At 35.3% G+C, this 14,761-nt stretch overlaps 1 long non-coding RNA gene across 4 annotated transcripts in view; it reads right to left on the bottom strand.

Moving 5' to 3' along the window:
- The window catches only part of LOC137766014 (uncharacterized), a 371,274-nt gene extending 366,618 nt beyond the window's left edge, over positions 1-4,656 (bottom strand). For 3 of the 4 annotated variants that reach the window (XR_011074258.1, XR_011074260.1, XR_011074261.1), the window contains exon 1: positions 4,594-4,656. This is a non-coding gene — a long non-coding RNA (uncharacterized lncRNA). The remainder of the gene's footprint in view (positions 1-4,593) is intronic. The other variant, XR_011074259.1, reaches the window with a different exon arrangement.
- Between the last annotated feature and the right edge of the window lie 10,105 nt (positions 4,657-14,761).

Here is a 14,761-nt window from a genome sequence, read left to right as displayed (position 1 = left end):
ATGAGACAAGCATTGCTATAAATATTTTTGATGGGAAGAAATGGAGACTTTTAAGAAATTAGAGACTTTTCCTAAGGTAATAAATCAGTCAGAATTTGAACCCACGTTTTCTGATTCCAAAGCCCATGCGTAGGGAAACTTGTCAAGATATGGTTTGAACCTCTTGCCTTTGCTTCCAACATATAACTGTAATAGGTAAAATATTAAATGAGATCATATAAAAGTGATATCAAAACCAAGCCAAATCCTTCTGCAAACTAGAGAAAGAATAGAAATAGAAAGTGAGCTGCAATGCACCAGTTGGTTGTTGGAATAAGAGGCAAGCATTTCCCTATCTGTAAGGTAACTAGAGTGCCACACTTGCCCCACAGGGAGTGAAAATCAGTGCCATGTTTACTGATTAAAACCTGAGTGCAAGAAAACAGGAAGCTGAATAACTGACTACCTCCCTGGAGCCATGGTTTACACAGAGCTGCTTAGTAGGGAGGCCAAAGGCAGCAGCCATAACCTGACAGTCAGCAACTGGAACAAACTGCTAATTGACTTGCTGACTAGATACATGATATCCCCATTATCAGAGATTCTGAGCTGGGGATGGAGAGTGTGCAGGGCCTACTCTATGAAAATAAGGGTGGGGTGGGTCTAACAAAGAAAGAGAGAGAGAAATTTTTAAAAAAATTTTAAATCCCTCTCACTCAAGTTAAGCTTGAAAACCAAAATTCCAAGACATGTAAAATCATATAAAAAGATTTCCAGCAAAATTTTTTTTTAAAAGTCAATGAAGTCATTCCAGATGACATGAAAATAATAGATCAATTTCAGAATTTCAAAATAAGCATGTTAGTAGCCTTGAAGAGACAAAGTAAGAAAGAACGTCAATACAATGTACAAAAAAGTAAGTAGAGATGAAGCAATAAAAGTGGTATAAGAATCAATTAGAATAACCAGGAAAAAAAAATACAGTTGAAAAAAATTCTGGAATGGATATAGTCAAAACAAGAATTAGTAAATTGGAAGATATCTCTTGAGTAATTCACAAAAAATGTAGCACAGAAAGATTATAATATATTATGAACGAGAATTTAAGAACTATGTATGATATATTGTGAAGCTTCAACATATATATACTAGGATGTACCAGAAAAAGAGATTAGAGCTAATGGTAAAAGAAGCCATATTTGAAAAGAAAATTTTGAAAATTTCCATAATTTAAGAAAGATGTGAGTCCTAACATCAAAGTGTCTAGAAAAATGAACAACCACTATGCTCTCTTCCCTGTAAGGAGAATAATAAAAACCATATGGCCACTCTCTAGGAAAGCCTTTGAGGACAAATAATTTGTCAGAGATGATAGAATCTAATCCTATAGATTCTGCCCTATATTTTGATAGAATAATTCATCTTTAAAAGCAAATTGATGAATGTAATTGAAACAATAATACAGCCAATATGATATTCATCCTCAATAGAGAAGGCATAAATTCACTGGAACAGATGTCTACTGCTACCAGGGTACAGAAAAAACCCTTATATTTAGTGACCATGAGATTTAAGGAAGTAAGTCAAAGAGTGTCATAACCCTAGCATATGTCCAGGTTACTCTGCCACTCTGTCTCTGAGCTCATAAGTGCAAATGTGAAAACACACACACACACACACACACACACACACACTGCAATCTGGTGTGATATAGTAATGTAGGGGAAGGACAATGAATCACCAATATGTTTTATATAGAAATAAGAGAGATAACTGTATATTAATTTGTGAACATAGTTCCGTTGTTTCCTATTAACCTAATAAAAAATTTAAACATCTGTGGAAAATTAAGCCTTATATAAGAAAACATATACCTTCTTAAAATCATGGTTTTTAAAATAATGCTATGGTTGATTGTAGTTATTTTTTTAACATGTTTATTGGAATATAATTGCTTTACAATGGTGTGTTAGTTTCTGCTTTATAACAAAGTGAATCGGCTATACATATACATATATCCCCATACCTCCTCCCTCTTGCGTCGCCCTGCCACCCTCCCTATTCCACCCCTCTAGGTGGTCACAAAGCACTGAGCTGATCTCCCTGTGCTATGCGGCTGCTTCCCACTAGCTATCTATTTTACATTTGGTAGTGTATATATGTCCATGCCACTCTCTCACTTCATGCCAGCTTACCCTTTTCCCTCCCTGTGTCCTCAAGTCCATTCTCTATGTCTGCATCTTTATTCCTGTCCTGCCCCTAGGTTCTTCAGAACCTTTTTTTTTTTTTTTTTTAGATTCCACATATAGGTGTTAGCATACAGTATTTGTTTTTCTCTTTCTGACTTACTTTACTCTCTATGACAGACTCTAGGTCCAGTAGTTTTTAAAAGATGTCTTCACCTCAGTAGCCAATCAATAAGTAAATATGAATGGAAAAGACTGAAGACAGTAGTTTAAGATTAAATGTGAGTAAAACTTAGCAGCAGACCTTTCTATCTTTTGTTTATCACAACTTAGGTACTTCCATTAGAGGGAACCCCATTCTTTTGTAGCCCCTCCCCAAAGCAGGGTAACTTCCTGAGTTGTTGTTAGAGTTTATAGCTGAGGAGAATAATGAAGTTCTCTTTAATTTTTGGTCTCTGGATTGGTTTGAAGGGAATAAGTAAGGCATAAACATTTTTTTACAGTCTTTATAGCAAAGGGAGAAATTTTCAAAAGGCTTATCTCTTGGCAAAGCCTTTAAAAAATCCTCAGTCACACTTTAACTTTACTTACATATTAAAAGAAAAACTCAAACAATTTACATCTCCTGTTTTGACCATTCATATCGAGATCATAACAAAAGACCTTATTAAAAACACTGGGTGATTCTGATGAGAACATAAGTTTAGAAACCTCAAAATGTTCATGTAAATAAACATTTAAACCTTTTCTCTTAAAAAAAAAGAAGGTTTTCACCCTCCTGCAGCACTAATAAACAGCTAGGAACTGTGTATGTAGGCAAAAGAAAGAATGAATGTAACAGGTGACAAACATAATGAACTTGTTCTCTTAGAAAGGGATTTGTCAGTCACATTTTGTAATTGTTGAAAGAAGCTTGTATCAAATCATAAGAAGAGCTCAAAAATAATTATCCTTCTTATATACAGTATAAAAGTCAAAACTATTACTTAGTTCTGCAACAGTTAAGTTTTCCATAAATCTTTAGAAAAGAAGAGCTAAGTAGTACTTCAAAATTGCCCTGTAAGCGAAAACATATTCTTTTTTTCTTAAAAGCTTTCCTCCTTTTCTTGTAAAGTTTTACAGCTTCACAATTACTCCAATATATTTTTTCCGTTTATTAATTTACTTTAGCAAACAGAAGCTTTAAGTCTCAAAATATAAGGAGCTTACTTTAGTAAATTTCATTTTTAAAATTATTATTCAAAATTTGTATTACAGAGGTGCTCTTTAAAAAGTCTGAGCATGAAACACAGTAACAATGCAGCCCTCTGTATTCTATCAAATCAGCAGTATGGGAGACATATTTTTCACCTTTCATTTGGTAACATCTAATGCAGTCACCTTGTTAATAAAGCTGCTTTCTAAACAAAGTCAACAATAGCAATAATATTTTGGCACTTACTAAATTCACAATACTGAATTTGCAGTTTTTGCAGAAGAATCTCTTCTATAACATTCTAGGAATACTCCTTGTAGACTCTGATTTTTTTTTTAAGAAGAAGCACATTTACAACAGGATTTTAAGTATGGCTAAACTAGGAATTAAGCACAATTTATTCTCTGAGGTATTTTTTTTCCCAGAAAAAGCAAGCTTACTAACTTCCAAGATATTTGCACTGAAATAAAAACTACTCAGTATTGTTTCAAGATATTTAAAATTAAAAAACAAAAAACAGAAAACTGTGTGCAAAGTTTCTGCAGTGAAATGTGAGCAAACAAGCCAAAAAGAAACAAAAGAAGTTTGCATGCTGCTTCTCAAAATAAGCTTTAACAATCCTTTGCCAGGAATAACACACATGAACTATAAGAAGGCAACTGCTGGAATCAAAACACACTTACTTTTTAATATGTAAAGATGCACTTTTTCCCCTATTTTAGATTAAAAATAGAGGACACCCCAGTGAGTCTTGGTGGCAGTCAGATAACACACAGGCCCTGACCCTTTAACTAGCTGGAATTCTCACACAAAGCTCTTTTCATAGACACTGTGCTATATATTCCTGAGATAAGGCGGCAAAACATGAAGTCGTGGAGAAGTGACACAAAGTTGGACTAAATGAAATGTTTACATATATTCTGTCACACTGTTGTTCCTTTATTATCTATTCCACACATGATTTGCCTAAAACAATGTTTATTCAGGTTGAAGAGAAGCATGATTTAAACAAAAGGACAACTTTAAGAAAAAGGACACGCAAGACAATACAAATATTGTATTTCTGTTAGCATTGCCAAGTTTAATGTGAGATCAAGCAGAAACAAAACCAAATCGCCTAAGAACTTTTAAGAAATGCTCTTGCTATAATTTCCCTCAAAGCACAAAAGATTTCTTTACTTGTTTTACAACATAGAAAGTACACTTTAAATAATATCTTAAATCTGCACTCACCATGAGAAAGCAACGGTTGCGTAGCGTAACAGTGTGCTACTTTCTGCCCCTGTTCCATTTCAGTTTTGCCTATAGTTGTCCAACACCCAATAGCCCAGAGCTGCCACCCAGAGGCCCCTTCCACGAGCTGGCTTATTTGCCTGTCAGTCTGAGTCCCGGCTTCTGTATTATGCGGCTGTGCACTTTGCTGAAGTTCTAATATAATTTCCATACGCATCCCACAGCCTGAAGCAGGTAATTTGTTCTTTCAGTTCAATAAATACGCGAATCACTTTTTGGGTAACTCTGAGATCAGGCTTTAAGTTGTTCACCTTCAAGTGAAAGAGTTCTTGGTAAGAAGTGGGTGGAGAGAAGTAAGCTCACTACAGGGGAACTCAGAGTGTAATCAGAACGCAGAGAAACTTCCTCTCTTTTTTCCTTCCTTGCTAGGCTGAGCTGCTAGTGACTCTTTCACAGAACTTAGGAATGTAAAGGGAGGACGCAAAGAGGCCCCTCCAGACAAGCCTTTCTCAATCAATTAGCTTGCAGCCATTACTTGTGACCTTAGGTCACACAGCATAAGTGTGTGGGGTGTGCCTTCACGGGTCCCAAGGCTACTTATTACAGCTAAGATAACCAAAATCAAGCAGACACTAGTATCTAGAAATATTTTTAAAAGAAAACATGCTAAAGATATGAAATAGACCAAAGGTAAATTCCAAATTTCTTTTTGCAGGAGCAACAAGTAATTCAGTCAAAGATCTTTTTTTTTTTTTTCTATTAAGAAATCCAAAACAATATATTTTTTCCATGTTGGATCAAACAGGACTTAGAACAAAGCAGCAAAGCATTTCTTTTATATTAAATTTCAAGTTGGGAATATAGAAATGACAAAATAATGTATCATATAGTCACAAATATCACTTAATCACTTTGGTTCCTAGGTTTTGTTTTAGTTTCTTTTTTTAAAAGATACTGACATTATATCTAACTGCAAAGTTATACTACTATAAACAAAGTTCTCTAAGCTCAGGGAAATTGAAATCTTACCACTTTGGGAGATAGGAATAGTTATTTTAAACTCTTTCAAGATTACATATTATCTTAATGTCGTGATTTCTCTTATTCTCATAACTACTTTCATTAGAATTTTGTTTTGTTCTCTAGTTAAGACAAAATGCTTCCTCTCTTTAAAATATATATAAAAATGAGAGTTCAAAATAAAAGAAAATAAGTGAGACACTAAAGAGAAAAGCAATCTTTTAAAACTACAGGTTTGTTCAAACTTCATACACTAAGTTTGCATATTCCTCAAAGAAAACACTTTAAAAGTAACAGCCACCATCATTATCAGTAAGTTAGTGACACAAAAATATCAGGGAATTTTATTTCAAATCAAATTCATGCTTTTGAATAGTACGATCCAATTAAAGAGCACATATTTTATAGTAATTATATAGACTGTCACCCCCCCTCCAATAGCCATGATTCAAAGATGGATTCGCCACACCACATTTTCTCACCCTATTTACTTGGTGATGCCACAAAGCGTCATCTGGTGTAGCCCTATATAGGAATGGCAATACTGCATATAGATGCTGAACTTAGCATTTCCATCCCATTAACCTTTAGTTGACCAATGGAATTACCTTCAAATTGGACGCTGTCTGACTTAAATAAGACAAACAAACCAAAGACGCAAGAATGAATAAAGCAGGTGAGAGAAATAGGATCAGATAATAGTATCTAGTGGACAGGATCAGTTTTGAAAATGTAGTAATAAAGAACATAGTAGTTAGAGTGTTAAAATCAGTTCTGGGTGGTGGTTAAGGCGGAAACGGGTTTCCACTTTCTCCAATATACAGTAAGAGTCATTGATAGGCTTGGGTTGACATTGCCTCTAATTAAGTTGAAAAAGTAAAATAAGTTAATACAAATATCAAATCATTATATGTTGTATACCTAAAACTAATATAATGTTATATGTCAACTATATCTCAAAAAAAATCAAACCTTGCACAAAACTCTTCTCCCATGTAGTAACAAAAATAAAATTAAATAAAAAAGTTAGATGGTAATAATAGTAATAACAACAATAATAATAATGTCTTGGAACCTTTTAGTGATTCAGTTGCGGCTTTTTTATATACTGAAAACAAGCATTATTCCAGAGCATTTTGGGCTATGTGGGCAACAGAGATGCAGAAAATCAAGAATTCTAATTACTAAAGGGAAAAAAAAGAATTCTAATTACTGCTTGAAAGATACCTAGTCTTCAAAAATTCTATGATTCAATGCCACCCTGTAATTCTATATTCCATTTCATCTGTTATGAAGAACAAGCTTTGTTTTCTTTTTCCCCTATTAAAAAACTAACCACTAGTTCCTAACAGTCAACGAGGTCACCAGCCTTGAACAGCAGAAGTCTACAGTCATCACCTCAAGGATCTGGTGTCATTTGCAACAGAGTTTCTGCATGCACAAAACAAAAGAGTTTCTGATAAGTGCAGAAGGGTCACTAGTAACCTATATAAAACATAAAACATACACCAGCATTTGAAAGAGCTTTGGTGGTTTCATAGTCTAGAATGTCTTCTTTTATGGCCAGTTGACTAAGACAACCACAGACGTTTCTGAATTACACACAGGTTAGGAAAAGAATCCCCTTTGTGAAAGTGTGGTCTCTTACATTAAAAAGATTACTACCAGAATACTACTGAAAATAGTTTGTCAACTTGACCCCACTCAGTTGCATCTTCATTTTATGGAGAAAAAGTCTACTACTCTGTATGCAATGGTAATTTAATCAAACACTGCAGATAATTTTTGCCAAATTCAACTAATTTGAAAAAGATTTTAATAGCTTAGATAACTTTACCACGAAAACTTTACCATTTGTATTTAGAGCTACTAAGTTAGAATACATAATAAAAATGAAAATAGTTTTAAATTATCTTTCAATTAATTAAAAAGCCATTCAAAAATGATAGGATATAATATTTCTATATAAAGTTATAAGGACAATTTCTAAGCATCACATAACAAGAACAAAATATTAGTCGCTTACTATGCGGTGTTGAAATTTCCCACAGTAATTCTATTCTATATCTATGCATTTTTCCCTGCAATGCTTTGGAAGGTAGTCACTTTTGGAGAGAGGAAGAGATGAACTAAAATAAAAGGCTTGAAAAACATTGCTATCAAACTGCCAGTTTTCCAAGATACCTGATTAGCAGTCTGCCTTCATAAGGTGGTTTTACCAATTTTCTATTAAAACATCTACACAGAAAAATACCTCTTACAACAGTCCTAAAACTAAGATTAATAGAGAGAATTTCTTTACCATTCTTCTAAAGCTAATGATATTGGACTAAGAAAAAACAACAGGTGTCTATACATATAGACAGACTAGTCCTATTCATTTGAAAGTCAAAAAAGTATTTCAACATTTCTTAATTAACTGTATTCAGATTCACGGACCCTTTCCAACAAAATCCTAGATTACCATGATTTTATTGGGTATCAAAAGAAAGTGCTACTTCTTGGGACAAATAGAGTAGCATCCTCACAGCACCATCTTTTCCTATTTTGGCATTAGTATTTGAAAACTGGAAGGGAGAGAGAAGACTGGCATTTGACACCTTACTCTTTCCAAAATTTGGTTAAAGCAATGTAGATGGTAGCAGAGGTAGGAGGATAGTGGAGAAAGGCCCGTGTTAAGAATTGTGGCTTTTCCTGCTTGTGAAACAACAAGGTTTGAGACATAGGAGACCACCTTTACTTTTAAGAGAGCAGTGTTAGACTTCATGTATGCTTCTTGGTCACTAGCTGGGAGATCTGCACAGCAACCTGTCACCAGCTGGGGTGACAAGAAGGGGATTGAACCAGCAAGAAGTGGATGGTAAGAAAACAACAGGTGTCATCTGGTTGTAAACATGACATTGGATAGATCTAGGTTAACTTAGTGTTGAGCAAATAGAAAACAAATATAAAGTGGAAGCCTATATAAAAATATGATAGAGAAAATGGGAAAAGAACGTTATCAAAAGGAGAGCAATGACTGAATACATCATTTATTAAAACAGACATTTTAAACAAAATTATTGAAGACAGGACCCCTATAAGGAAGAAATGACCTAAAATAAAGACAAAGAAAATACAATGGAAATATACATTCTTAAAAAGAAAAGAGGGTATAATGGATAAAGAAAAAAATGAAATGACAATAAGAAATGATGCTCCAAAAAAATCATAGGAGTGATAAGGATGACAAACTTTAAAAAGTAGGGAGACAAGTTTGAAGTCTATAGCAACAGTGTAGGTGAGCTCTCTGGAAGAAATCCTGAAATATTTGACTCCACACATTTTATCTAAGATGTCACAAAACATCAGGAAAAATTGGAAGCATGCTATGGAAGAGAGAAAATGTCTATAAAAATATGAAAAATTACAACACAATGCCTGTAGGCTCTTACACATTATTTTAAAGGAACCAAAACCTCAATGAAAAATATAAAGAAGAGGAACAGATAATTCAAAGAAGAAATAAAAGAAATAAAAACTAAAGCAACATTGAGATATAGTATAAAGTTTTCCTATTATTTGACAATTTTAAAATTAATATTCTGGGTTAGTCTATGCTTATGAATGTATAAACTGGAACAAGCTTTCTGGAAAGCAACTAGTTTATATGCACCAAAATTCTTGCATTTTTTCTTTTTATTTATCTATTTATTGAACAAATATTTATTGATCACTTACTATGTGCCAGGCATTGTCTGCGGCACTAGGGAGAAAGTGTTTAACAAAATAGACAGAATTTCTGCTCTCATTTAGCTTAGATTCTAAGAGGTAAAGAGAGACAAGAAACAAGTAAATATAACATGTTAGATACTGTTGAATACTAACATGAAAAATAATGCAGGCTGAAGGGATAATGAATGATTTTGGAGATGGTAGACATGACATTTTACATATATGCTCAGGGAAATATCTCTCTGATATGATAATGTTAGATCAGTAACCTGAACACAATGTAGGGGTCTATCATGATAATATATGGGAGAAAACATTGCCAGAGAGGCACCTGCCAGTGAAAAGGCTCTGAGCTGAGGCATGATTCTCAGTAACATTGTATTAAAGATGTACTATAGCAGTGATTCTTTTGTAAGAAAGTCATAAGTGAGACAGACCAACATTTTTGTATAAAGTTGTTTATACTGTCTGCAAAACTGAAAATAAGAGTAGATCAATTTGTATTATACAGCCATTTAAAATCATTATTTTAGGAGTTGTTATTAATATTATTATTATTGAGTTGTGAACCTTAGGTAAACAAAAGCAGGAATAAAACAAACTCCAGATAATATATGATTCCAATTTTGTAAGATGAATGTCTTTGAATATAGTAAAAGGATCAGGTATTGAAATGTTGATAACAACTGTCATTTCTGTATAGCAGAATCATGGATTGTTTTACTTTTTGCTTTTTTTAAAAATTATTTTAATTTAACTGTATTTCTTTTATTAAAGAAAAATATTCATTAAACAAAAGGAGAGGCAGGCATTACTAACTTAGGTATACTCCAGCATTCCCTTTATCACAAACCTTGAAGCTTTCAACTTATTTTGGATTATTTATTCTCTCAAATATAGTCAGTTAGTACTTGAAAGGAGTCTTTTTGATAATTAATTGAAGAGTTACCCCTTCCCTTCCATCTCACTGCTTCTACCCTGTTACTTAAATCTATAGGAAAAAATTTAAAGTATATGTAAAATCACATTCATGTATGTATATACCCTTTGTTTTCTCCTTTGAGAGCATATGGCAAGTGTCATCTCCTTCACTCAGTGACAAATGCCCTCTCACAGCATCTACTACTTTGACCCTTAATTAGATCTTCCCAGACAATCTAAAATAATTCATGTCTGAGACCCTCCCTATCTATATGGGTCCCAAAGGATTGGGGCAGCAGCAGGAGAGCAAGAAGAAAATCTTACTACAGTTTAGGATGTGGGTAGCAAAACGGGTGAGCAAGCAGGGAGTTGAGTGAGGTTGCTTAACAAGAAAAAGTAAAAGAAGAAAGAAAAGAGAGAGAGAGAAGAAGGAAGGAAGGAAAAAAGGAAGAAACAAAGAGAACAGAGAACGCTACAAAAATGGTTCATTAATGTAGAGTGAAAGCTGAGTGAGTTAGTGGAACATAAAAGCAAAATCTCATGCTGAAGAACAAGAGTCCAGGTTGGCCCAAAGTACCCAGTTCAACAACTTTTGTTGCTTCAATAAATATATAAAAAATAAGTCTAGGTCCTATCCTTTAAAGATCTTGTTAAAACAAACAAACAAAGAAAACAATAAAACAAGTAAAGGGAAAAAAATATGGAGGTTAGAAATAGGAAAAAGGGGAGAGAGAAACAGAGAAAGAGCAGAGAGAGAAAGAGAGACAGAGAAAGAGATGAATTGGTATAATCTGAAAAAAATAAATGACTAGAATAGGAGCTAGGAAGGAAGAGAAAACATGGCTCCTGAAGAGGTGATACGAAATTCATATGTAACTGGTTCTGACATGTGTCGCTGTATCAGTATATGTAGAGGCTTTAGAAGAGAATGTGGAAAATAGTCTAATTGGACTGGAGATGGTGGCAGGTGGGGTTGAGAAAGCTAGAGTGGCTGGAAAGTATGAGTTTGATTCAGATCAAAGAAAATAAACAGATTTACAAACTACAGGGAAATGGAGAAAAGTCACAGATTGGGACAAATTGGGATGGGTCATGTGCCTTGCTTAGTGACAGGTAAAAGCTAAAGTCTGATTCTGTGCGAAAATATATAGGGGGCAAGTGCTGAGTTCCTCAGGGGAGGATCTTCTGTGAGGCCAGGGCTGAACTGCAGTCCTTCTATTCAGATTGTCTTGGATCACACATGGGATACTGAGAAGTCCCCATGCACACTTACGTCAGTAGAATCCATCCAGTCAAATCACTGCTCTAGCTCTTGGCAGCTAAATCTGCCTGGGCCCCAGAAACAGACCTAGGAAGATAGAGCAGTAGCAAGTTCAGGGAAAAGAAATTAGAAGCATTAGACAGATGTGCTCTAGTGTATTAGGGCTCACGCAGGGTAGCAGAGTTCAGGCAAGAGCTACAGTCGAGACTCTATTTGGCACTTACAGAGGAATGTCTTTGAGATAGAGCAAGACTTTTATGCGCAGGTCGTGAAGAACATGCTTCAGCTTGAGGGGTGTGAAAAGGCCAGCCTACCTGAAGTTATCTTTTCCTGTAGCTCCTCTTGGTTTGTCCTTCTCTTCCTTGGAGATTTTGATGTCAAAAATTCCGATAGTACCAAGACATTAATTCTAATATGGGTGAAAGACTATATCTGGAAACTCTTATGAAAAGAAATACAGAACACATGAAGATTACATTCACCTCTTTACAACTACTATCAGGCTTTAGACTAGGATATTTGGGACTACCCAGGGGAAATTCTGGGTTAGGAGATATTGCCAAGAATGGCAAGCCTGCCAGGATTAGTGGTGCTAAATTCAAGTTAATACTATATACCAGGGGTACCCTGGAGGGCGGCACAGCAGGAGGTGAGTGGCAGGCGAGCTAGTGAAGCTTCATCTGCCACTCCCCATCACTCCCCATCGCTCGCATTACCACCTGAACCACCGTCCCATCCCCAGTCCATGGAAAAATTGTCTTCCACGAAACCTCTAAAACCCTTGTTATACTGTACCCGAAGCTCTGGTTCTTGTTATTAACATTTAGACTATTGATTTAGATAATCCTAAAGAGTTAATCTTTGGCAACATACTACTGTCCTGAGGTTTTTGAGCCTAAATCCCAGTGACCAGACCTAAATTTCCAATTAGAAGAGGATACAGTGGGCTACTGAACACAAAGGGAGATAAAGTTCTGTGATTCCAGTTCTAAAACTTTCAATAAAGAGCTGTTTTTCAGATCCTAACTGCTATTTAATTAGATAGGGAAATTGTTGCCATGTTTGTCATTTTGCCCCCAATTCTTAGCTAAATTAACTTTGAAGCTTTTAATGAAAGGAAATTGATTCTAACTATGGCATGTGCTCAAAAAGTTATGGAAAGGTCTGAACTAAAGCGCTTTGGAATATATTATACAGATTACACATTATAAAGTTTATTCTTTCCTTGCTTTCTTTTTTTCAGAAAACGAAGCTCAGGAAGAAATAGTCACACGTGGCAGGTTACTTGTAAATATAGAGAACTGTAAAGACCTGCTATGAGGTGCTGTCTTTTTTAACACTTGCCAAAAAGAGAACACTTTAGTTTGCTGAATTCCAATGGAAGCCATGGACAATGTCTTGGCTCTTCCTTTTTACTGGCTAAATATGTGTTGAATTAATGAACTGTATATTACAAAAGGATAAAACAGTGGTATATAATTTTTAATGAGTACAAATCTATACAAATTTCTCCCAAGAACCTGGAATTGGGATGGCCGTCCTTAAAGATAGAAGCTCTGAGTATATTTTAAGAATTTTTTTTTTTTGATGTGGACCATTTTTAAAGTCTTTATTGAATTTTTTACAATATTGCTTCTGTTTTATATTTTGGTTTTTTGGCCCGAGGCATGTGGGATCTTAGCTCCCCGACCAGGGATCAAACCTGCACCCCCTGCATTGGAAGGCAAAGTCTTAACCACTGGACCACCAGGGAAGTCCCTCTGAGTATATTTTAAAAGGCAGAAAGTCCAAACAGTGGACAAAAGACTGTTCTGGGCATAAAGATTGGTAGATATGTGAAAATGATCATTTAGTGAAAGAAAGGATGAGGAAAATTAACCAGAGGTTTCCATTGACTGGTTCCTTCATACCTCACATCCCACTAGACTTTCTGCACCACAAGGGGCACACTACCTAGAGGTGATCCAGCAGCCAATCTGTTTCTCATATCCATGACTTTTCTCAGATTATCTCCAGTGTTTGGAGAGCCTTGCTGCCACAATCTGTTCCACTGTTCCTCTTTTTTCAAATAACTTGTTCCTTCTGTTTTTGAAGACGCAACAGAGGTATCACTTCCTCTGCACCTGCCCAGACTCAATTGGATCCCTCTCCCCCAGCTTCCAATTGCACTCTGTGACAGCTAGCATTGCACTTACCACTTCCACTGAGTGTTACAGTGCCATCACTCTGCCTTTTTTGTTTCGTAATTATCTCTTCATTCCATTCTCTCGTCTTTGTCTCATCACCTCTGCTTTGGTTCTGGTCATTGTCATCTACCGCTCACCTGGTCTCTTACAAGAGACCCCAACTCATCTCCTGGCTTCTCTTCATCACTTAGACAATCAAAATACTGCTAGAGTTTTCTTCCTGATGGGTCATGACAGTTTCCTGCTTTAAGCCCATTTTTTCTCCATTTCCAAAATAATAAACATCTAAACTTCCTTTACATAGCAGAACTATATTTATCATAATCTGATTCCAACCTTTATAGTCTCGTGACCCTATACACCCCCACCCTTAATCTATGCTCCAGGCATATTAAGTGTCTTGCCATCCAAAGAAATTCATGCTCTTTAACATGTGTGTGCCTTATGTGCAGGCAGTTCTTTTTATAAGATGCTTTTTCCTTGTTTATTTCTCCATAAAACTCCAATTCATGTCCTAAGACCTTGCTCAGGTTCTACTTCATAAATCCTCTCAGTCTCTGTCAAGCAGAGCTATTTGCTATGTGTCTGTGAGACCACAGCATTTTGCTCATATATCTAATTTAGAACTTACAGTATCACATTTTAGTTATTGATTTTTATTTCTGTTTTTGAATTTATGTCTTACACCAACTAAATGTTGTTTTTGTTCCTTTTCTATGCCAATAGTTGGTGAGCTCATGGAGGGCAATAAAACTGCTTTATTGGTTCTATATTTCCAAAGCTTACCACAATGCCCAACACCAAGTAAATAATCAATAGAAGGGAAGGGAAGGGAAGAAAAGAGAAGGAAAGGAGTAATATCCATTTGACAGGAGATACTATGTAATACGAGGAGAGGAATAAATGAAGACACTGTTAAAAGTTCCATAACTGGGAAAGCTCCAATGCTTCTGAAAGTGAGCATACTCCTCATAGCAGGAATAGAATTATGAGAAATAAAACTATCTTAAAGAATTAAAGGATTCCAGTTTCAAGAAGGTGAAATAAATATCTTCCTACATCTTTC

Source organism: Eschrichtius robustus, chromosome 6 (genome assembly GCF_028021215.1).
Source record: "Eschrichtius robustus isolate mEscRob2 chromosome 6, mEscRob2.pri, whole genome shotgun sequence".
Lineage (NCBI taxonomy): Eukaryota > Metazoa > Chordata > Mammalia > Artiodactyla > Eschrichtiidae > Eschrichtius > Eschrichtius robustus.
This window is presented reverse-complemented; position numbering and strand designations above follow the sequence as displayed.